The sequence below is a fragment of the Nycticebus coucang genome, chromosome 21 (assembly GCF_027406575.1).
Source record: "Nycticebus coucang isolate mNycCou1 chromosome 21, mNycCou1.pri, whole genome shotgun sequence".
NCBI classification, from domain to species: domain Eukaryota; kingdom Metazoa; phylum Chordata; class Mammalia; order Primates; family Lorisidae; genus Nycticebus; species Nycticebus coucang.
The window spans coordinates 34,127,411-34,149,649 of NC_069800.1; positions in this window are offsets into that span (position 1 = coordinate 34,127,411).

A 22,239-nucleotide genomic window follows, 5' to 3' on the forward strand; every position below is an offset into this window, starting at 1 on the left:
TTAATAGCTGTGTAGTGATATCTCATTATGGTCTTAGTTTGCATTTCCTTGTTGGCAAGTGATGTTGAACATCTTTTCATGAGCTTATTTGTCATGCATTAACCTCTTTGGTGAAATGTCTATTCATGTCTTTTGCCCATTTTCTAATTGAATTGTTTGGGTTTTATACTGAGTTTTGGGAGTTCTTTTTGATTTCTGTAGCTATATTTCTGTAGTCCTGAAATTAAGTAGAATGATTACTCCCAATTTATTCTTGTTTTTGAAGAATTATTTAGGTATTTTAGTTCCTTTGTTTTTCTATGTAAGTTTTAGAATAATTCCATCTATATCAATGATAAAATCTTTGCAAGAATTTTGATAGCAATTGCTTTAAACCTCTATATCAATTCAGAGAAAGTTTATATCTTTTCTATGTTTATTCTTCTAATCCATGAACACAGAATATGCCTTCACTTATTCAGCTCTTTGACTTTTTTTAATCAGTGTTTAGCATACAAGTTTAGCATACAAGTCCTGTACATATTTTGTCAGATTGACATCTAATCATTTCATTTTCCAAGCAATTATAAATGTCATTATTTTTTATCTTCCATACATTTATTGCTATTCTATTAGAAATAATATTAAATTTTGTCCATTGATCTTGTAATCTTGTGATCTTACTGAACTCACTTAGTTCTAGGAGGTTTTTGGAGATTTTATGTAGTCTGTGATACTGTCTCTCTTTGCAGATGGTATCATAGTTTCTTTTTTTTCTTTCTAACTTATATTCATCCCTATTATTTTTCTGGCCTTGTTGCAGTGGCTAGAACTTCCAGCACTATTTTGAATAACAGCGGTCTGTGTCTTTTGTCAAATTTAGGGATTTTCAGCTGTTATTTCTTTGAATACTTTTTCAGTCCCACTACACCTCTCCTCTCCTTCTAGAACGCTTGTGACATAAATTTACATCTTTTTTATGGTCTTGCATATCCCTGAGGCTCTGTTTATTTATTTTTATAGTCTATCTTTTATTATTCCTATTGGTAATTTCTTCTGTCCTATGTTTAGTTTTACCAGTTCACGTCACTATTCTCTGCATTCTGCTGTTGAGCCTATCTCTTGAGTTTTTATCTCAATTATCATGAATTTTAGTTCCAAAATTTCCATTTTGTTCTTCTTTATGTTCTCTATTTCTCTTTGCTGACACTTTTACTTTTCTGAGACCCTGTTTTTTCTTTCTTTCTTTTTTTTTTTTTTCATTGAAACAAGTTTATAGTTGTTCATTGAAGTATTTTATAATATCAAAGTTTGGATAATTCTACCATCTGTGTCATTTCTGTATTAGGATCTACTGACTGGCTTTTCTCATTCAGTTTGAGATGTTTGTGGTTCTTAGTATGATGAATGATTTTTTTCCTGATCCTGGACCTTTGGGGTGCTTTTTTTTGAGACTCGAGATCTTGTGTCAATCTTGTGCTTTGACAGGTCTCTGGTGAGTAAACAGAGTGCCAGTCGTGGTTGGAAGACTCGCCACTCAGCCTCCAGTGACTCCTCGATGGAGATACATGCCTCATTACCACCCAACTAGAAGAAAGTCTAGCATTCTGCAAGGTCACCACTGACATGGAGGGAGGAGGCAGCCTGATTACTGCCAGTTAGCAATGAAAAAAGTCCTGAATTCCTACTAAGTCTTCTCTGATGCCACATCAGTAGACAGACAGGGGTCTCTCTCTTGATATTTTTCTCTTGATATTTATAGGAGGCTCCCCAAGTGATATCCACTGACAGTGTAGGGAAGGGAGGCTGTTAATGTTCACTAAGGATAAAAGTCCAGGCACCGCCACCTGACCTTGTCTAACACCACATGGTGTCCTGCCGCACACGATGACACCAAAATGGTTGGAGCATCTCATAACAGTCTTGAGGGGTAGAAGTCCAGGATCCCCACTGGGACCTTTCTGGCAATGGTGGGAGTGTGGATGAAGTTTCCTTTTTACCTCTGACCCATGATGTTTGGCAAGAGTAGGGCTGTTATTGTCTAAATGTTTTCTGTCTTCCTAGGATGTCTCTTTCCTGGTTTTTGTCAAAAAAGAGCAAGCTTTTCTTGAGGCTTTATTTATCTGTCCATTGGTATTTCCAGCATTGGTTTCTTTAGAATCTAGCCTGGAATAAATGAGACAAAATGAAAACCAAGGAAACTTATCACCACATGGCTCTGGGTTCCCAGCCAGACTGCCTCCTTCTCGCTACCTTTCAAAGTATCGTATTTGTTTCATATAGAATGTCCAGATATTTTAGTTATAAGTAGTGGGAAGAATAGAGAAAAATACATCTTCCCTGTCTTCCCAGAAGCACAAGTCCCCAGACTGAATTTAAACAAGCAAGATTTTGCTATTTAAAAGATACACCTAAAATTTTTTTTAAAATACATAAATGTTAAATATAAAGAAATTAAATGAATAAAAATAAGGATATTACTAAATAAATGGTCAAAAGAAAGTGGGTTCAATAATATTGATATCAAATAAAATCCAACTTAAAATAGAGATAGCTAGTAAGAATAGATAAGAATATTATATGACGATAAAAGGAAAAATCTACCTAAAAAGTATAATAGCCTTACAAATGAAAATGCCTAATGATACTGACTTGAAAAACATATAGAAAAAATTTACAGGATTTTGAGGCAAAAACTGGAAAATTCACATTCAGATATGGTGCTCATGAACACATTGCAATCAAAAACTAATTGATCAAGCAGACAAAAATAAAAATTGTAGTGATTTAGAAAAGTGATCCACATAATTATACCACTTGATTAACGGGTATATAGAACCTGTATCTAACCAGAATGCATATACTTTCCATTGAATCATACTAAGAGCATGTACTCAAGAAGCACATTGTCCACATGTTTGGGAAACTCAACCTATTCTAAAGAGTGGGTAGCAGATATATCCATTTATCTGATCAAAATACAGTGAAAAACATTGGTTTCTTGGCCTAAGGCTATAATTCTTGCTTTAAGTGGCAAAATGTGATGAACACAGCAATCAACAAACAATACGACCTTCAAAACAAGAAACTTTTATGTTTACACACAGTAAGAAGCACTGAAGAATTCATAAATGAATTGTAATGAATTCATTGTTTAAGAGAAAAGCACCAAGAAAATGATGAAATATTTCCGAATGGACGTTGTGCGCAGTCGGGCAGGCGGCGGCTGACGAAGGCGGAGAGTTGGCCGGGACGCGGGGCTGCTGGAGGCAAAGGCGGCGAGGAACGGGGGAGCCGCAGCGGTTGTCACCACGGCAGCCGGTGAGTGACAATTTCAACAAGCACCTTCTTTGACGGCTTGCTGGTGACAGGGCTGTACATGTCCACAAGTGTCCAGGCTTCACAGAGCATTGCAGGTTCCAGTGCCTTTGGATTTGGTATGCCAGCATTACCTTCATTAAGAAGTAGTTTTATTTAAGGAGCAAGATGGCAGCCGAGTAACAGCTTCCTTGCATCTGGGCACCGTGAGTCTGGGGAGATAGGACTCCAGGCATCTCTGGCTGGTGGGAACTGCCTATCATCACTCCTATGAAAATACAGGGAGTCAGCGAGAGACTTCTGGACCCCAAGAGGAGGACTAAAACAGTGGAAAGCCGGCAAGTGGTCGCGTGTGTTCAATCCGTCTAAACCCGCCCACAACTGTAAGTTCAGTAGCAGCGAGACTGCAAACCAGAAAGGCCTTACCTGTGAACTGTTTTGATGTCCTTGGACTTGGCACTGAGTTGAACTGCCTTGGGGAAGGCCTGAGCGGGAGTGCGGAGAACTTTGGCCGTTGTCTAGGGCCCCAGTCTGAGCCACTGAGCCAGACGGAGCTGATAGTGTTTGGCGGTGGGTCACACGGATCCATTGTCAGTGATCTGCCCCGGCAAACTCTGCCCTCAGGGTCGCAGAGCTAGAAACGGGTGGGAGCTGGTAACCCAGCAACCAAGTAGCCTAAGGGTGGGGTCTGAGCCGTCTTGCAGCCCTAACCCTCAGGGGCAGAGTGAGATCGGTTTTGGCACACTGAGTAAGTGCATAGCCACTTCAGCAGCGATTCCAGCGAGAAAGCTGGGAAAGCTTCTGCTCAGCAAGTTTACAAGTTCAAAGTGCCTTTTAAGTAGGCTGAAGAGAGATTTAGGGTGTCTACCTGCTGGGGTTTGAGAAATCAGCAGCCTCCAGTCGTATCAGAACTGTGACTAACATCTCATACCCCAGAAGACCACGTGTTGCCCAGACAATATTCAATAACATATACAAACTGCTTTGTTTTTGGTTGTGTATTTTTTTTTCTTTTTTTTTTTTGGTTTGGTTGTTTTTTTTGTTTGTTTATTTTGACGTTGCTGATGTTCTTTTGTTTTTTTAATTTCAATCTTTTCCACACAGATCCCTTTTTCGTTCTCAATTTTCCTAGTTTAATTATAATTTCCCATTGCTGCCTTTTTTAATAACTTCAACTTCATTTTTGCTAGTGTTTCTACTGATATAATTTGGTTTTTCACCCAATTTTATCCCCGTAAAGTTTTCTGTTTGCTTCTTTTGGTTTGATTTAAAGCATTTTTGTCTTTCCTCTCTACTTGGTGGAGGTGGGGTACTGTGTCTGATCAGGTTAGCAAAGAGCTGCTGACCTCAAGGGAACCACGCAACTGGGCACCCCCAGAAGGTGGGGTTTTTTAAGGTTGTGTCAAAGTACCCTACTGTACACCTATATTGCCCTGTCTCCCTCTTTCTGTGCCTCTCTTCTTTTTGTCAATATTCCTTATACCCACCCCCTCTCCTTTCTCTATCTTTCTTTTTTTCTTATCACTCGGTCCTCCTTTCTTTCATCCCCTTTTTTTGCTCTTCAACCTTCTCACCCTTCTGGTCCTATAACCCTTAGTCCACAGGCACAAGAACTTAAAGAGCAAGAGGAAGTGAAAGGAAAATTAGGGCAAGGAAACAGATAAAAGAAATCACTCATGAGGAAGAATCAGCAGAAAACTCCAGGCAACATGAAGAACCAGTCTAGAACAACCCCACCAAGGGACCATGAGGTAGCTACTGCAGATGATTCCACCAGTATAGAAATGTTAGGAATGACAGAAAGGGAATTTAGAATACACATGTTGAAAACAATGAAAGAAATGATGGAAACAATGAAGGAAATTGCTAATAAAGTGGAAAATAACCAAAAGGAAATCCAAAAACAGAATCAAATAAGAGATGAACGATATGAAGAATATAAAAAGGATATAGCAGACCTGAAGGAACTGAAACAGTCAATTAGGGAACTTAAAGATACAATGGAAAGTATCAGCAACAGGTTAGACCATGCAGAAGAAAGAATTTCAGAGGTAGAAGACAAAGTTCTTGAGATAACTCAGACAGTAAAAGAGGCAGAAAAGAAGAGAGAGAAAGCAGAACGTTCACTGTCAGAATTATGGGACTTTATGAAGCGTTCCAACATACGAGTTATAGGAATTCCAGAAGGGGAAGAAGAATGCCCCAGAGGAATGGAAGCCATACTAGAGAATATTATAAAAGAAAATTTCCCAAACATCACCAAAGAGTCTGACACACTGCTTTCAGAGGGATATCGGACCCCAGGTCGCCTCAACTCTAACCGAGCTTCTCCAAGACACATTGTGATGAACCTGTCCAAAGTCAAGACAAAAGAAAAGATTCTGCAAGCTGCCAGGAGTAAGCGCCAGTTGACCTACAGGGGCAAATCCATCAGAGTGACCGCAGACTTCTCTAATGAAACTTTCCAAGCAAGAAGACAATGGTCATCTACCTTTAATCTACTTAAACAGAACAATTTTCAGCCCAGAATTCTGTACCCTGCTAAGCTAAGCTTCAGAATTGACGGAGAAATCAAATCATTTACGGATATACAAACATTGAGGAAATTCGCCACAACAAGACCAGCTCTACAGGAAATACTTCAACCTGTTCTGCACACTGACCACCACAATGGATCAGCAGCAAAGTAAGAACTCAGAAATCAAAGGACAAAACCTAACCTCCACACCGATGCAAAAGATAAAATTAAGCAATGGACTCTCACCAAATAAGACGAATAGAATACTACCACACTTATCAATTATCTCAATAAATGTTAATGGCTTGAATTCCCCACTGAAGAGACATAGATTGGCGGACTGGATTAAAAAAAACAAGCCATCCATTTGCTGTCTGCAAGAAACACACCTGGCCTCAAAAGACAAATTAAAGCTCCGAGTCAAGGGTTGGAAGACAATTTTTCAGGCAAACGGAATTCAGAAGAAAAGAGGAGTTGCAATCTTATTTTCAGATACATGTGGATTTAAAGCAACTAAAGTCAAAAAAGACAAAGATGGTCACTTTATATTGGTCAAGGGAAAACTACAACAAGAAGACATTTCAATTCTAAATATTTATGCACCCAATTTAAATGCTCCCAGATTCTTGAAGCAGACCTTACTCAGTCTGAGCAATATGATATCTGATAATACCATCATAACAGGGGACTTTAACACACCTCTTACAGAGCTGGACAGATCCTCTAAACAGAAATTAAACAAAGATGTAAGAGATTTAAATGAGACCCTAGAACAACTATGCTTGATAGATGCATATAGAACACTCCACCCTAAAGATAAAGAATATACATTCTTCTCATCACCCCATGGAACATTCTCCAAAATTGATCATATCCTGGGACACAAAACAAATATCAACAGAATCAGAAGAATTGAAATTTTACCTTGTATCTTTTCAGACCATAAGGCACTAAAGGTGGAACTCAACTCTAACAAAAATGCTCAAGCCCACCCAAAGGCATGGAAATTAAACAATCTTCTGTTGAATAACAGATGGGTGAAGGAAGAAATAAAACAGGAAATCATTAACTTCCTTGAGCATAACAACAATGAAGACACAAGCTACCAAAACCTGTGGGATACTGCAAAAGCAGTTTTGAGAGGAAAATTCATCGCTTTAGATGCCTACATTCGAAAAACAGAAAGAGAGCACATCAACAATCTCACAAGAGATCTTATGGAATTGGAAAAAGAAGAACAATCTAAGCCTAAACTCAGTAGAAGAAAAGAAATATCCAAAATCAAATCAGAGATCAATGAAATTTAAAACAAAAGAATCATTCAGAAAATTAATGAAACAAGGAGTTGGTTTTTTGAAAAAATAAATAAAATAGATAAACCATTAGCCAGACTAACTAGAAATAGAAAAGTAAAATCTCTAATAACCTCAATCAGAAACGATAAAGGGGAAATAACAACTGATCCCACAGAGATACAAGAGATCATCTCTGAATACTACCAGAAACTCTATGCCCAGAAATTTGACAATGTGAAGGAAATGGATCAATATTTGGAATCACACCCTCTCCCTAGACTTAGCCAGGAAGAAATAGACCTCCTGAACAGACCAATTTCAAGCACTGAGATCAAAGAAACAATAAAAAAGCTTCCAACTAAAAAATGCCCTGGTCCAGATGGCTTCACTCCAGAATTCTATCAAACCTTCAAGGAAGAGCTTATTCCTGTACTGCAGAAATTATTCCAAAAAACTGAGGAAGAAGGAATCTTCCCCAACACATTCTATGAAGCAAACATCACCCTGATACCAAAACCAGGAAAAGACCCAAACAAAAAGGAGAATTTCAGACCAATCTCACTCATGAACATAGACGCAAAAATTCTCAACAAAATCCTCGCCAATAGACTACAGCTTATCATCAAAAAAGTCATTCATCATGATCAAGTAGGCTTCATCCCAGGGATGCAAGGCTGGTTTAACATACGCAAGTCTATAAACGTTATCCACCATATTAACAGAGGCAAAAATAAAGATCACATGATCCTCTCAATAGATGCAGAAAAAGCATTTGATAAAATCCAGCATCCTTTTCTAATTAGAACTCTGAAGAGTATAGGCATAGGTGGCACATTTCTAAAACTGATTGAAGCTATCTATGACAAACCCACAGCCAATATTTTACTGAATGGAGTAAAACTGAAAGCTTTTCCTCTTAGAACTGGAACCAGACAAGGTTGTCCTCTGTCACCTTTACTATTCAACGTAGTGCTGGAAGTTCTAGCCAATACAATTAGGCAAGACAAGGAAATAAAGGGAATCCAAATGGGAGCAGAGGAGGTCAAACTCTCCCTCTTTGCTGACGACATGATCTTATACTTAGAGAACCCCAAAGACTCAACCACAAGACTCCTAGAAGTCATCAAAAAATACAGTAATGTTTCAGGATATAAAATCAATGTCCACAAGTCAGTAGCTTTTGTATACACCAATAACAGTCAAGATGAGAAGCTAATTAAGGACACAACTCCCTTCACCATAGTTTCAAAGAAAATGAAATACCTAGGAATATACCTAACGAAGGAGGTGAAGGACCTCTATAAAGAAAACTATGAAATCCTCAGAAAGGAAATAGCAGAGGATATTAACAAATGGAAGAACATACCATGCTCATGGATGGGAAGAATCAACATTGTTAAAATGTCTATACTTCCCAAAGCTATCTACCTATTCAATGCCATTCCTATCAAAGTATCTACATCGTACTTTCAAGATTTGGAAAAAATGATTCTGCGTTTTGTATGGAACCGGAAAAAACCCCGTATAGCTAAGGCAGTTCTTAGTAACAAAAATAAAGCTGGGGGCGTCAGTATACCAGATTTTAGTCTGTACTACAAAGCCATAGTGGTCAAGACAGCATGGTACTGGCACAAAAACAGAGACATAGACACTTGGAATCGAATTGAACACCAAGAAATGAAACTAACATCTTACAACCACCTAATCTTTGATAAACCAAACAAGAACTTACCTTGGGGGAAAGACTCCCTATTCAATAAATGGTGTTGGGAGAACTGGATGTCTACATGTAAAAGACTGAAACTGGACCCACACCTTTCCCCACTCACAAAAATTGATTCAAGATGGATAAAGGACTTAAACTTAAGGCATGAAACAATAAAAATCCTCCAAGAAAGCATAGGAAAAACACTGGAAGATATTGGCCTGGGGGAAGACTTCATGAAGAAGACTGCCATGGCAATTGCAACAACATCAAAAATAAACAAATGGGACTTCATTAAACTGAAAAGCTTCTGTACAGCTAAGGACACAATAACCAAAGCAAAGAGACAACCTACACAATGGGAAAGGATATTTGCATATTTTCAATCAGACAAAAGCTTGATAACCAGGATCTATAGAGAACTCAAATTAATCCACATGAAAAAAGCCAACAATCCCTTATATCAATGGGCAAGAGACATGAATAGAACTTTCTCTAAAGATGACAGACGAATGGCTAACAAACATATGAGAAAATGTTCATCATCTCTATATATTAGAGAAATGCAAATCAAAACAACCCTCAGATATCATCTAACCCCAGTGAGAATGGCCCACATCACAAAATCTCAAAACTGCAGATGCTGGCGTGGATGTGGAGAGAAGGGAACACTTTTACACTGCTGGTGGGACTGCAAACTAGTACAACCTTTCTGGAAGGAAGTATGGAGAAACCTCAAAGCACTCAACCTAGACCTCCCATTCGATCCTGCAATCCCATTACTGGGCATCTACCCAGAAGGAAAAAAATCCTTTTATCATAAGGACACTTGTACTAGACTGTTTATGGCAGCTCAATTTACCATTGCCAAAATGTGGAAACAGCCTAAATGCCCACCAACCCAGGAATGGATTAACAAGCTGTGGTATATGTATACCATGGAATACTATTCAGCTATTAAAAAAAATGGAGACTTTACATCCTTCGTATTAACCTGGATGGAACTGGAAGACATTATTCTTAGTAAAGCATCACAAGAATGGAGAAGCATGAATCCTATGTACTCAATCTTGATATGAGGACAATTAATGACAATTAAGTTTATGGGGGGGGAAGCAGAAAGAGGGATGGAGGGAGGAGGGTGGGGCCTTAGTGTGTGTCACACTTTATGGGGGCAAGACATGATTGCAAGAGGGACTTTACCTAACAATTGCAATCAGTGTAACTGGCTTATTGTACCCTCAATGAATCCCCAACAATAAAAAAAAAATAAAAAAAAAAAATAATAAAAATTAAAAAAAAAAAAAAAAAGAAATATTTCCGAATGAATAGTAACGGAAGAGGGAAGCGCCTGTATCTCAAAGGAGTAGGGCACCAGCCCCATATACTGGAGGTGGCACATTCAAACCTAGCCCAGCCACAAAAAAAAAAAAAAAAAAAAACTGCAATAGTAATAGAAGAAAGCAAACCCAGAGAATGGCAATGGAACCCCCGGATGGATTCTCTATAGTGTTTGTTCTTTTTATCAGAGGGTGAGGCAATATGTTTTTTCCATCTTTATTGCAGGAAAATTTCTGACTTATCTTCAAGTTCAGCTATTGAATTATTCTGTTTTTAGTTTGCCAATCACAAGTTTAACTTCCAGGAATTCTTTCTTTGTTCTCTGATTGCTCCACTTAAGTAGCAACTTGCTCTTATTTTACAGCTAAAACATCCTGTTAAATCTATCTGTTAATGTTAATCTGCATGTTGGATGAGTGTGATGTTTTATAGCTCCTTTTATCCCTAAGTCATTTTGTTTCTCAGGAATCTCATATAGGTTTCTATTTTCATACTGCTAGTTTTGTTTGTAAGTGTCTTAGTTTAGGTACCCATAAGAAGCAGCTCTAGAGATAAGAATTTGAGTACCAACTTTGTTAATTTGTTTACTATTAACCTGTTGAAGGACATCTGAGCTAATTCCAGTTTTTGGCTATTACCAATAAGGTTGCTATGAACATTTATGTACAGATTTTTGTGTGAACATAAGTTTTCATTTTTTGGGAGAAATCAGCAAGAGTCCAATTGTTCAGTCATATGATAATGGAATGTTTAATTCTATAAGAAACTGTCCCATAGTTTCCCAAAGTGGCTAGCCCCTTTTACATGCCTACCAGCAATGTATGAGTAATACAGGTTCTCTGCATCCTTGCCAGCATTTGTTGTTAGTAGTTTTATTTTAGCCATTTTTAAGATCATACCTAATTGCGATTTTAATTTGCATTTCCCTAAGGGCTAATCACGTTAGACATTTTCACGTGCTTGTTTGCCATCTGTATATCCTCTTCAGTGAGTTCTTTTCATGTCTGTTGCCCAAAGAATTGAATTGTTTTTACTAAGTTTTGAAAAAGTTGTTTTATTCTCGATACTGTATGAGTCTTTTGTTGACTAGATGGTTTGCAAATATTTTCTCCCAGTCTCTAGCTTGTCTTTTCATCCTCTTCACATGGGCTTTCACAAAGCAAAAGTTTTCAACTGTGTACGTGTGTGTGCATTAAAGGGATGATGAATATATCCCAATAGGACTGTTGTGGGAAAACAAGGGCCCAGCAGAGAAAAAGAATCACCAGAACACCAAAATATGGAGGAGGAAGAGATTTTTGTTTATCTTTTAATTTTTTTTTTTTTTTTTTGTAGAGACAGAGTCTCACTGTACCGCCCTCGGGTAGAGTGCCGTGGCGTCACACGGCTCACAGCAACCTCCAGCTCTTGGGCTTATGTGATTCTCTTGCCTCAGCCTCTAGAGCAGCTGGGACTACAGGCGCCCGCCACAACGCCCACCTATTTTTTTTGTTGCAGTTCGGCCGGGGCTGGGTTTGAACCCCCCACCCTCGGTATATGGGGCCGGCGCCCTACTCACTGAGCCACAGGTGCCGCCCTATCTTTTAATTTTTTTGAGACAGAGTCTCACTTAGTCACCCTGGAATTGAGTGCTGTGTTGTCATAGCCCACAGCAACTTCAGCCGGCGGAGCCTCGGCAAACTTGTGTCCCAGAATGGCTGAGCTTCGGATCAGCTCTGTCCCATCCTTTTATAGGACTCACAAGTAGGCAGACAAAGGAATTACCAAATTGCCCCTCACTGGAAATTCAAAAACATGTGTGGGAAGGTGCATAGGATTTACAGACTTGGAAGCAAGAGTTAGTTTCAAAGTCCCAGGAATCTAAGTGTCTACAAATTCTTAAGAGCTAAGTCACCATAGGGGAGGACTTTGCAGGAATGTCTTTGGGCTTCTGTGAAAAGCCTTTTGTTCTTTCAGACCTTACTTTTCCAGGGTATCTTCTCTCATGTCTGGTGACTTTATAAGAATTAAAAAACAAAGCGATGCCTGTGGCTCAAAGGAGCAGGGTGCCAGCCCCATACGCCCAAGGTGGCAGTTCAAACCCAGCCCTGGCCAAAAACTGCAAAAAAAAAGAAAGAAAGAAGGAAAAGAAAAAAAAAGAAAAGAATTAAAAAACAGAGAGATACACAGATGCACATCAAGGGAGTCAGAGGCTGGAGTGACACAACTGCAAGCAAAGAACAGCAAGGATTGCTGGCAACTCCAGGATCCCCATGAACTGTGAAAGAATAAATTTCTGTTGTTTAAGCCACCTAGTTTATAGCATTTTATTACAGCAGCCCTTGGAAATTCACACAATGGGAGAATATTTTTGTAACGTATAGGTAGAAAAGAACTTCTTAAGCAAAACCTCAAAAACACAGAATTTGAGGTGAAAAAACAATGTTTGGCATCATGAAAATTTGTGCTTCCAAAAAACCTATCACAAGCAAAAGTGAAACAATGAGTGATATCCTGAGTGTTTCTAAATGTGCAAAGTCTAAATCTGGCTAAGAATCGGGGCTTAAAATGTGCACACAATGCTTGAAAAACATCAAGAGGTCTGGAAATGTAAGAAGTAAAAAGTAAAGAAAGATGCTAAAAACAGAATAGGTGTTTCCACTGTAGTTTCAAAAATAATAAGTAAATTGTTCTTATATTCGTCATCCCTTTATTGCTTTCATGGAGATTCAGAACCTGCAAGTTTCCTGTCCTTTGGAAATAGTTCCCTAAAGCAACCTGGTTCTCAAAGAGTGGCCCCAGGCAGAACAGAAGTCATAGTCATCTGGTGATTTGTCAGGAAAGGGTTTCTGGGGCCCACTCCAGGTTCAGCACCTGAGGGTGCAGCCCAGGAATCTGTGTTTCAACTAGCCCCACAGAGGGTCCTGGTGAATGTGCCAGTTGGAGGGTCACTGTCCTGACATGTGGATATAACTCTACCAAGTACGGTTAATCCAGCTGTTCTCAGGGTCCCCTACAACATGCACCTTTTATCTAGGGTGCCAACTAAAGTTATTTTTCAGCTGAATATCTATCATAATAAACACTCTTTCTTTTTTTTTTTTTTTTTTTTTATTGTTGGGGATTCATTGAGGGTACAATAAGCCAGGTTACACTGATTGCAATTGTTAGGTAAAGTCCCTCTTGCAATCATGTCTTGCCCCCCATAATAAACACTCAACAGCAACCTTTAGAAATATTTTTAAATAGGGTACTGATAAGATAAATAAAAATCAACATTTTAAAGAGAACAAAGAGTAAAGTAAAATTTGTTCTCTTTTTTATTTGTTCTTAATGACCAGATTTCTAGTTGTTTTTCCTTTATTCCCTTTAGTTATTCCAGGGGGAAAAAACTCATCATTTCTCTCATCGAAGCTCTTCAACTCAGATGCAATGATGTAAGTCGTTTGCACTGGCTTTTTTCAAAGCCTTTTTATCCTTTCCTACCTCTGTGTTGACACCTTCTTCTCCTCTATTTTTCCATTACTTGCCTATTATCTCCTCTTACCATCATTTAATAAAAGAAAACAAAAATTAGGAAGGATCTAACCTCAGCATGGACAGTCCTTCTCAAGAAAAGACAAGTGGCAGGTACACTTATATATAAAACTAAAGACATTTTAATTATTTGGAAACAGAAAAGAAAATACACAACATTTTCTTGTTTTTTTTTTTTATAACATAAGGTATAATTGTTTCATTAGAGTGGGTTGCATTGCATATTGGGTTGTGATTGGATTTCCAACTTCCTTAGGTCATTTCTTTAGTTTTTTTTTGGCCCAGTCATTGTCAAAAATTGGGTTTCAGACAGTATTGTTGATGAAAGCGATGGAATCAACACTTTTAAAGCCATCTTAAAGCTGCCTCACACAATTTAGAATATTCTAGGTGCCCCAGAGAACTGGGTTCAATAACCCAGGAGTCTTCCTGCCTTTTCCAAAATGGAGGAGAACAATGAGACAAGTCTGACACCCAATTTGAGCAGCTGCTGAAACAGATCTTCAGGGCTCTCCTACTGCCCAACAGCCCATGGAGTCTGGGGGGCTCAGTGCCTTCTCCAGTGCTCTTACACGATGCGATGTGGAGTACTCAGGGCGGAGCAAGCTGCAGACCTCCTACAAGCTGAAGGATTTTTCTTTTTTATATACAGAATTTAATCATCAGAGAAATGCAAAAGCTGAAGGATTTTTGAAAACCACTGCGCCATTGAGCAAAAGCTGCTTTTTGTGGCTGCCTCCAAATAATCAGAGGTAAGAACATAAGCTTCCTTCCGTCATGATTTGGCATAAATACACATCCTTGAGTAGAAATAGACTTCAGCCTTCCTCCTCTCCTCACCAGCCTGCAGCTGAGACTGCCTTAGGCAGAACTCCAATGCCTACCTTTTTTTTTTAGAGACAGAGTCTCACTTTGTCGCCCTCAGAAGAATGCTGTGGCATCACAGCTCACAGCAACCTCCAACTCTTGGGCTTAGGCGATTCTTTTGCCTCAGTAGCTGGGACAACAGGTGCTCGCCACAACACCCAGCTATTTTTTTGTTGCAGTTTGGCCAGGGCCGGGTTCGAACCTGCCACCCTCTGTATATGGGGCCAGCACCCTACTCACTGAGCCACAGGCACTGTCCACCATGCCTGCCTTTTAGATATCACTTCCTATACCACCTTTCCAGAAACCATTTTATCAAAGAATTTGAATCTATTTGCCCCAGAATAATCAAAAGAAGCACCATTTAGGGTAAGTTTCTGAACAGAGCTTTAAAGGAGTCTCATAGCAACATTACAGAATTATCTCCCAACAGGCTGATAATTGTCATTTTGATCAAAGGGAATCCAGAGAGACATTATCCAGGAACACAGAGGGTGAGCCGCAAGAAAAGAGTCTTTAAAGCCTAAATTCTTAGCACCCAGTTCTGAATTTGAAACACCTGACCTGGCTGCATTATTTCAAGCCAGCTCAGTTCATACCATTTTGAAGCATTTGTTCATTACTTGGTGATGAGGCAAGATGACCAAGGTGATGACCAAGGGATGAACAACCACCATTCTTCAGAGGGAGCCCTTAAAACACAAAGCTTCTAAATTCTCTCTCAGTGGGCAGGAAAAATTATCACAACTGTAAAACTATTATTTGTGGGTGCCATTGTCACACTGGGTGTTAAGGCCCTCTGGACAATGGCTACCTGGATGAAGACAGGAGAGACAAGGACTTCTGTTCTCAGAGTCCAGCTCACAGGCCCTGCCCTGCCACAAAGATCAGCTCCAAGCAACTTGGCGCCAGAAGGCTATGAGGGATGAGTACCCAATCTCCAGAATGGTTGTATTTTAAAATCATTAGGCTCTGGTGTCTGCACTTGAGCACCTGAGCTGGCTATGTGTTTCTTAGCATACTCTTTAAACACTTAGGGCAACCTAGGTATAAATTAGTGTCTTTCCTCTTACTTACAAGAAGATACAATAAGCTTCCAAGAGCTAATTTTGTGACTGTTAAACAATAGATTACTCTAAGATTGAATGCAGGGTCACAGACTTCAGCATCTTCAGGACATAGACAGATGCTAGAACTATGTAGCAGAGCCAGGCGAAAGACAATGGGTCGATCATTATGCCCTTGGTATGCAACCAATAAGCTAAGGTCAGTTTTCACTGAAGTCCAGTACCTTGGAATCTGATCATCCTGTGTTCTAAAATAGCCTCCCCACCACTATGGTCACCACTGGCTCCTGTTTCTGGAATCCTTGCCATTTCCACTGTTTCTTTGAACACTCTCCTCAACAGCTTTTCCTTGAGAAGGAAAAGGGGGAATAAAAGGGTAGACGTAGATGGTATGTTGAAAAGGTTAAAATGGTTGTATTTTAACAGAGACAAAACTGGAAGGGCAGAAAGGAGATGATTTGTTTTTTTCAATCTTGAGGGTCACAGCCGACACCTCTATCACAAAGACAGGTTAACAAGAGCAAAGCATAAAAGTTTGTGTGAGATTAGTTGTATGTGAAACAGGAGCCTTAAAGGTACAAGGGAAGCTATTCGTTTTTATGTTTACGTTCCATGAAAAATGAACAACCATGCAGAACTGTGATGGAACAAAAAGGATATGATCTAATGCTACTAGAGAGGGGAGACCCAGTGAGGCCTGTTTGCTCAGGTCCTTCTCAGCCTCTCTGCATACAGTATTCCTCCCTCCCAGGTATGGCGCAGGACCTCTCTGGAATTAGGGTCTTACCACCTATAGTCAAATAAGGTAGGTCAGAAAATTTCCCCTTATGGCTAGTTCTTATACAGAAAGCCCGGGGGTTAGAGTAGTATTTTTGGCTTTTATGACTGGCTTTGGGGAAAGGAGGTTCTAGTTTCTATGACCTGCCTTGGGGAAAAGGGATTCTTGTTTCTATGGCTTGCATTGGATGTCAAGGGGGGAGGGTGGCATGAATTAGAGGCAAGAGACAGGAGGGCAGGAGGGCAGAAAGAAACTTGGCTTCACTTTGGAAGCTGCTTCTGAAGCCTTTGTCTTGGGGTATCTTTTCCTGAGCCCTAACACAAGCTATAGTTTGGCTCCAATGGATTGGTTTTAGGCATAGATAGCTAATTCTGGGGGAGTAGATGACTTCTACTGGGGAGATATTTAGGGCATGTTTTTCTGCTACCCTAATCCCGACCATCTCATCATCACCTGGTTGCCTACTTTGCCTAAACTACTTCCAGAGTGTGGTTGAGAGGAAACAGCTTTAACAGTATTTCTCAAACAACACATGCACAAAAGTCACTTGCGAACATGCAAATTCCTGATTCCCAACTGCAGAGACTGTGATTCTGGGTAGGCCTAAGATTTGCATTTCTAACAGGTTTGCAGATAATTCTGGTCCATGGACCACACTCTGAGGAACCCTTTACCCAGGTCTTAGGAAATTGCTGATAATTAGATGACTTGGGACCTTCTCTTTGGTGAACTCTCCTGGCTCTCTCTCTTCTACTTCTTTGGCTAGAATCTCACAAGTTTAATTCGAGATAATTGGAGAAGAGGGAGGGAAAGAGAAAGGAAGGGAAAGGAGAGGCCACATTCCCTTCTGAAATGCTGCAGTTCAATAGCAGCTTCCACTGGAGGGAGATGAGGGCCCAGCTGAGACCTGTCAATGGAACAACTGAGGTCAAGGATCATTTCATTGTGGAACGCTTTTCACTACCAGTGCCTCCTTCCAGAAAAGTTATGCTCTTCATAGTCAAAATTTTTCTGAGGCTTTTTCAAAAATATAAAAACTGCTGTCAGGTCAGAGAAAAGGCAGAATGTCTTCTTGTCTTTAAGAAGTCATAATGTTCTCTCTCATGTTGACCAATGAATTGGGAAGGAGGAGATGTGTTTCTAGGAAATTCCTTCAAGCAATAAAATAATGAATTAAGGACTGTATCCCAGGCCTGAGCTGTGGGAAGGCATAGTTTCTGCCTTGGTGAGTGGCTGTCAGCCAGGAAAGAAAGCTCTTGTTAAACAAAAGGGGAGGCCAGGCAGTACAGTGGCTCACACCGGTAATCCCAGCACTCTGGGAGGGTGAAGCAGGTGAATCGCCTGAGCAGGAGTTCAAAACCAGCCTGAGCAAGAGCAAAGACATCTTCTCTACTAAAAATAGAAAAAAACTAGCCAGGTATTATGGTGGGGGCCTGTAGTCCCAGCTACATGGGAGGTTGACGCAAGAGGATCACTGAGGTTGCTGTGAGCTAGGTATGATGCCACAGCACTCTACACAGGGTGACAGAGTGAGACTGTGTCTTTAACTAAATAAATAAACAATAAAAGGAGATTGTATGTGTGTTCGTTTCCCATGACTGACTTCCCAAGCCACAGGAATCTCAATTTCAGTATCCTCAGAATCCTTCACAATGCCTACACAGGGTTTGACCACTCCCAGAGACACAGATCTTCCTGCAAGGAGGCCCACCTAGTAGAACATCATGGGATGTGTTAACCTGCAAGCCCAGGTCTTCCTGTGCAAGAATTAGGTCAATGCTCTCTGTAGTCCATAAGAAAACCCTTTCATAGCATGAAGTGTTTGGCCCTCCCCCAAGCCTGCCTTGCCCAGTTCCTAAATCTCTCTTTTGATGCCCTCTTCCTAAATCCCTCTTCTGATGCCCTCTTCCTACCATTTAGCTCCAGAGGTGAATCCTAGTGACTCACAGAATCACAGAACATCAAAGCAACATAGGTCAATCACTTATTTTGCGGTCAAGAAACAGCCCATAGTCACAGGCCTATAGCAAGGCTGGCTCCTAGCTCCAGGTCCACTCCCCCACTACCACCATGCTTCCCCTCTGCCAGTGGCCTGACTCATGCACCATGGGAAGGTTGCCCACAGTCTGGTCCTGGACACCAGGTTTTTGTAACAGGGTTCTGAAAGTTGTTAAACCTATAACAGCCTCAGTCTCCTATTGACTCAACTGATCCTCCACCCTCCTGACACCAAAGCTCCTATTTTCCATATGAACTGTTTTGCATAGTTGATTTCTATAGCATTCAATTTAGTCCATCTGTGTAGTCTGTCAGTGCCATCTTAAATCCTAAATCTGCTGTCCAATAATATACCTTGGCTATGGCTTCTGAAAGAGGCAGAAATCCTATGTGTCTCCATAGCAGAAGCTGAATTATTTAAAAAAAAAAACAAAACTGGAAATGTCAGTGAATTTTGTCTCTGAAACAATGGTGGAAAGAACTGTGAATGGACTCCCTTGTTTGGTCCACCAAACATGTCTTCCTTAAGGGAACCCCTCTTTATCTCCCAAGTGGCTCAGGTGGACTGCAAATCCCAAGACTCTGCTCTAACCAAATGGATTGGGTCTGCTCAACCTAGGTCAACCTGCAGCCCCTGTCCCAGGAGCCTGGATTTTGAGTAGAGAAACATGACTGGAGGTGGCTGGAACTGAATCACCTCCATAGCTAATCCTGAGAAGGATTACACCAGTAATGACCATCACCTGAGACCCATCTGTCCTAGGCTTGATAGTTTGACTTTTCCTCTAATTCTACAACCTTCCTTTGTGAACTTGAATAAGCTGGAACTCTATTTTACAGAATCCCCTTCCCTAAATGTTTTCAAGTTAGAATTGACAAAGAGAAGAATTTGTATAGATGTGAAAACTGAAAGTGGCTAAGCCACCATTGTTTTCTGCAGGTCCTCATTATTAGATGAAGCACAAGACATGTGCAGAAGTGCCAGCAGGTTCCAGCTGGTCTTCTGTCTATCCTGCTCTGCATCAGAGGCTTCCCCTAACTGCCAATCCAGTGAACTAATAGCAACTCCAGCCCCAAAGTAGTGATAACCCTGCACAGACTTTTCCACCAGCTCTCCTTCCTGGTTCCTCTCCAGCCCTGGGAGTGCCTGGCTCCCTGATACTCCCGCAAGCTTTGACTTGTCTACTCCCATCAGTGCTTCAACAGGCCTGATTAGTGACTTTTCTCTGAATCACTCCTCTCACTGGACCCTAGCTCCTCCTACAACTGTGTGAGGTCTAATTCCTATTATATACCTTGTTCCATAATAATCACTGCAACCCTCTCCCTTGATTGAATCCTAACTGTCACACTATCAAGTGTCTTTCCAACATGTCCCCATTTTCTTGCTATCTTTTGTCACAATCTTTTTCTGTTGCTTGCAACCAAATAATGCTGGTTGGGGATTATTAACACTATAATTCAGGTAGTCATGATTAACATGAGCCATAATGGGCCGACTCTGGACTGGGCATCCTACCAACAGTGATTTAGTGGGAAAATTGATTCCAAGTTCTAAAGATCAGATACAACCGTGGACTGCCTGTGTGAGCACCAAGGAACTTGAGTATGGAGTTTATAATTAAACTTAGGAAGCAGCGTTTTTAATGTTCTCTTGGAGTTCTGGCCTCATTGCATGGGAGAAGTGAGGAATGAGGAAGAACCATAGATGAAGGGTTTACTTCCTGAGGTGGGAAAGCAGGTCTTTGATCCTTCAGGAAGTTAGTTCTTACTTCTAGGTGCACAAGAAATAGCTTTTCTCAAATAGGCAAGTGACAATCAAGACTAATCTTCAGGTTCAATTGGACCCCAGCAGAAGATGTCACTCATGTAAGAGAAATCACACATTCACTCATGGGGGAGAGAAGGAGGGTGTTCCTCAATTAGTGGCCCCAACAGGGATGGTTACCTGGAATGACTATCAACTGGTGAGGACCAGCCCTCCATGTAGGTGGAGTAGATGCCACCAATGCAGTATTGTTTAAGGAGCACCCATAAGACATCCCAACGATCTGCCAGTACCCTGGAAACTCTTTCAGTATACTCACTCATTCAGATTGAACATTGAGATTGTGATGGCAAGGGTATTTTCCCAGGAGTTAGAATGATGCCAAAGGGGCCGCACCTCTGCTAGGAGTCACTTTCAAGCTGAAACTGTGAAGGAAAAATAATTCTCAAGGCTACCTCCCCTTTATCTTTGTTACTATCCCATCTAGACCCTTTGATAGTTAAACAAAAAATGATGTTTCATCCAAGGCAAAGGTCTTCTAGTAAAGATACTTCAGGCGCTGAGAACATCTGAAGGAAGCATCCACGTCTTCTCCTTTGTTGGCTTATGTGCTATTCCCACTAAACTCACTTTCCTACAGGGGCTGAAGGTTGAAGTGTTCCGACATTTCTCCACAAAGACACCAATGGTTATGCCTTTTTCTAGCCTCCACGTGTGGTCATTTTTAGGGGACAGAAACCGAAATGAAGCCACATCAAGGAAAAATGCAATTTATGAGTTCAGAGAACTTAGAAGTTCAGAAGTGAGTCTGTCTTCCAAACTGGCAAGGTCTAGGTTTCAAGAAGACTCCATTTTCTTTACTCTTCTCCCCATCTCTCTACCCTGTTTCCATTTGGGATGAATTCCTTTTCTAGCATTCTTTCTCCCAGATGGCAAAGATGGCTCCAGAAGCTCCTTCAGACATTCTTAGGGAACATCTCAAAGAAATGAGAGGCCTTTTGTCTCCCATGATCTGCATCAACCCCAGAAATGGTCTCTGACTGGCTGAGTAATACTGTCAATATTCTGACTGGCTAGCTTATGTTCCTGTCCCTAGGTTGACAAGCCCTTCCAGCAGCAGGTCATGTAGGAGAAGGACGGGTACCAAAAGAGAAGACCTGAGACAGACAGAACAAAAAGAGATGAACCCTGTGACCAGAGAGACTGGGCTGTTTTGGAAAGACAGTGTCATTATGTTTTGTTTTGTTTTTTATAATTAGCTGTAAAGTTTGGTATTGGTCAATCAGTGTATATCAGAAGTTCTAGACATTTGTTTTGTGCCAATCGATATATACCAGAAGCTCCAGACCTTTGTTTTGAGACATAGGAATTTGAAGACTTCCAATGAAATAGCATGGCTGTCAACCTTCCTGACTTTGACCATGATTAAAAACTGACTAGCGAAGCCTTTTAAAATAATTTATGTTCATTGTGGAATTATTCAATATAAGAGAAGTACCCAATACAAAATTGTCTAATTTATCAAGAGTAAACCTGCTTATCAATAGCTACCTCCTACACACACACACACACACACACACACTCTTTGTTCTTTGGGGTAGGGATTGAAGGCCACAGTACTTTTGCCTTGATGATGGTGCAGTAATTGCTATGAGAGTGTAGATATTCCATCTTTTCCTGGCAGCAACCTAGTAATCACTATGGATTAAATCCTTCCCAGGATACTTCTCAGAGTGAGGTCCAAAATCTGCAGCTGTTCTGAGAACAGAGGGACAGCAATCACTTCTTTTTTTTTAGACAGAGTCTCATTAAGTTGCCCTGGGTAGAGTGCCATGACACCATTGCTCACAGCAACCTCAAACTCCGGGGATCGAGCCATTCTCTTGCCTTAGCCTCCCAAGCAGCTAGGACTACAGGGGCCCACCACAACACCCAGCCATTTTTTGGTTGCAATTGTTTAGCCAGTCTGGGCTGGAATCCAACCCACCAGCTTTGATGTATATGGCTGGAACCATAACCACTGTGTTACAGGCGCCAAACTGACAGCAATCACTTCTGAAGTGAACACAAGTACCCTTGAGCTAAATCT